The sequence below is a fragment of the Buteo buteo genome, chromosome 26 (genome assembly GCF_964188355.1).
Source record: "Buteo buteo chromosome 26, bButBut1.hap1.1, whole genome shotgun sequence".
NCBI lineage: Eukaryota > Metazoa > Chordata > Aves > Accipitriformes > Accipitridae > Buteo > Buteo buteo.
Window position 1 is genome coordinate 15,342,850 of NC_134196.1, and position 3,277 is coordinate 15,346,126.

Sequence of the window (3,277 nt, forward strand, 5' to 3'; positions counted from 1 at the left end):
ACTGTGAGGGTGGTGAGGCACTGGAACAGGTTGCTCAGAGAAGCTGTGGCTGCCCCATCCCTGGAAGTGCTCAAGGCCAGGCTGGATGGGGCTTGGAGCAACCTGGTCTAGTGGAAGGTGTCTCTGCCCATGGCAGGGGGGTTGGAACTAGATGATCTTTAAGGTCCTTTCCAAACCAAACCATTCTATGATTCTATGATTCTATGATATCTTTGAATCCAGACCCCTGTAAACAACAAAACACTACCCTTTAATTACTGCTGGATCAGCTCTGTCACTTGAAAAAGGGATTGAAACGAGTACTAAAATTAAAGTAGTTTTAATGTGGCAGTTTCTAAATGAGTTGTAAAATAAGCTGGGACAAGTTTGCATGAAAAACATTTGCTATTAAGAGTAAAACCATGGGACTTGAGCCAGGCCAGCTGTGCTACTGCTCCTCCTTTGCTCCTGTACCAGTAGGTGCCAGAGGCTACAGACTCTGGAAGTAGAAAACACGTTTCATTGCTCTCATTTCATTCCCTCAGGCTGACACATGGAGTGGAGTTGACAGGCTCCACAGCAAGCTGTGTCTAGCCTTCTTTGGCTGGAGGCAGGATTGCCGATACATTGTGCTTTGAGTTTTGGCAGGAGAGACCATCAATGTTAAAGCAAATGAAAGAAAGATTCTTTAGGTTACCAACTCTTTAAGGCAGGGCTGCCTGTGGTATACAAGTTTACAAGCAGCGTGAGAAACAGGTCATAAAAAGGTCCCCATTTAGATAGATGTAATAGACAGTTAGCTATTCACAGGCTGATGTCCAAGTGAAAGGTGCTCAGGGAAAATCTAACTTAATCAAGCACTTGAAGTCAGGACTCAAGAGGGCTGGGGTCAAGAGACAGAGAAGGTCAAAGATAAGGGTCTGGATATGCAGCAAGATGTAGCAAAGCTAACAGGCAAACAAACGATGTGAAAAGAAAAATATATGGGTCACAAATTATCCATTTGAAATTATATGTAAAAAAAATTAAAAGAATTTTCATATGTGGTTTTGCAAGAGAAACCACATCTGTTGATTCATTTCAAGAACAGCAACAAGAAGATCTAAATCTGGAGTAGGTATCAGTAAGGGAAAATAAAACACTATAATTTGCTTTATAGGAAATAAAGGAGGAAGATGGTCAACCTCTCAAGTGTTATAGAAATGTGAAGTGACTTGAACTCAAAACTACTTAAATGTGTTATGTAGCAACACAAGCTTTAAATGCTTATTTTTATAAACAATGGGATCCAATAAATAATACAGACCAGTTACTGAGGGATGCACATTTACATCAGTCCCAGCTAGTTTATTTCCAGAAAACTGAAACAATCTTTTCCTTCTTTTCAGGACCATGAGTTTGTGAATGCACTGTAACATTTTCCACATATGGATCCATTTTTATGATTTCATTATTTATTCAGCACTCATATGAAAATATTCTTACCAGCCTAAGCATTTTAGCATTCTTACATCATATTACCTTGAATAACTGTGTGTTCAGTAATGTATATACATTGAACTTGAAGTAGCTAGTATACATCAGCAGTGATAAAGAGCATGAGGTAAAGATCCTAGTAGCTCAGTGGTTGACATATTTACTAAAGTGCTTCCTCCACATCAGGTATTCCCATCTCTTAGCTATAAGGAGAAGATTTAAAATGCAATTTAAATCAATCAGTGCATATGGAGGAATGTGAATTCCATTGTTTCAGGATAATTGATTTTGCTTCATCTTAAAAAAAGGGAAAGACACTGTTAAGAAATATAATATCCTGCATTTCAGGATGGTGTGGTGTCATGTTATGTTTCTGCATTAAAGAATCAAACCCATCTCTGAATCCAGACAGCCCCAAACCATCTCTAAATGCATTATTATAGTTTGGTTAATTGGAAAACACCCTAAAAACATACTGAAATTATGTTTGGCCTGGTTTCCATACATATCAAAGAGGAGAGATTCCTGGCAGACCTGGAATCTGTATTTTGAACAAGGAGTTTGCCAGCTGGCTTTTCACATTCTGTAACAAGTTTACGCATTACTTTAGAAAATTTGCAGAACTAGACCTGGTTGAATGTTATAAAATAAACCACTGTAATAACAAAACAAACTATTTGGTGGACCTAGCAGTTTCAAGTGTAATCAGCAAGCAAATTATAACAAAATTATTGTCTTGATCTTGAAATTTATTAATAAAGATGTGTGAAACTTGGAAACACTATCGATGCAGCACATTCATTCCTTTTCTTCCCCCACTGTTTACATCGCAGAACATTTTACTTTGCTCGCAAACCTTTCGTACAGATTGGTGCTCTGTCCTTCCTCGCCTCAACGGTGAAAAAATCGTTGCTCTCCTTTTGTACGGGGTCCAACTGGGCCTAAACTCTGCTTAAGACAGTGGGACTGGCACCAAATCATTCCTCCCATGTCTGGCAGTGTGCTTTGCAGGCAGAGGTGACAAAGCCCTTGCTCAAGAAGCTTACGCTGCGTTAGAGGCATCAGTGACCAGCAACAAGCCCTATCAAGAAGAAAGACAGGGAGGGTCATCAGCCACGGGCAGAGGGAACTCAAAAAGATTGCCTGAGCCGTTTATTTTGTTTAGTGTATCTATTTTACCCCCCCCTTTTTTTACCACCCTCTCAATTATTTTTTATTTGTTACCAAGAGTCAGGATGGAGATTAGCAGCTGGAAGGTAGTCAAAAAAGCGAGCCCCAAGGGAAGATCTGAACCAGAAGGTGGATTAGGGTCTCCTGAGGGTGCAGCGAGGTCGGGTGAGGTGGCAAAGGACGATGGGCAGCTGGCACGCCATCGCACAGGCTCCGGAAAGGTAAGGGAGCTTATTTTTCCTTTCTGTAAACTCTTATTTTTTGTACCAGCACAACGCTGCGAGCGTGGGCGTGTAATATTTTTTTTTTTTAAACCAGTCGTCCAGTAATTCCCCCGGCCTTGCCCTGCATTAGCGCCAAGTGCCCGACGCTACTGACTGACCCGCCGGTAGGCGCTCACGCCTCCCCGTCCTCCTTCCCCAGATACGCTGCACCGGCGATACGGCACCGTTCTCCTGCCACAGGCCAGGGGGAAAAGGCTTTTCCTGTGGAGAACAGGGCGGCCGCCCCCCGCCAACATGGCCCCCGAGGGGCAGCGCCGTGAGGGGAAGCGGCCACCGCCCCCCGCCAACATGGCCCCCGCAGGGCAGCGCCGTGAGGGGAAGGAGCGGACCGCCGGCCGCCGCGCTTCCCGCCCCCGCCGGGCGGCCAC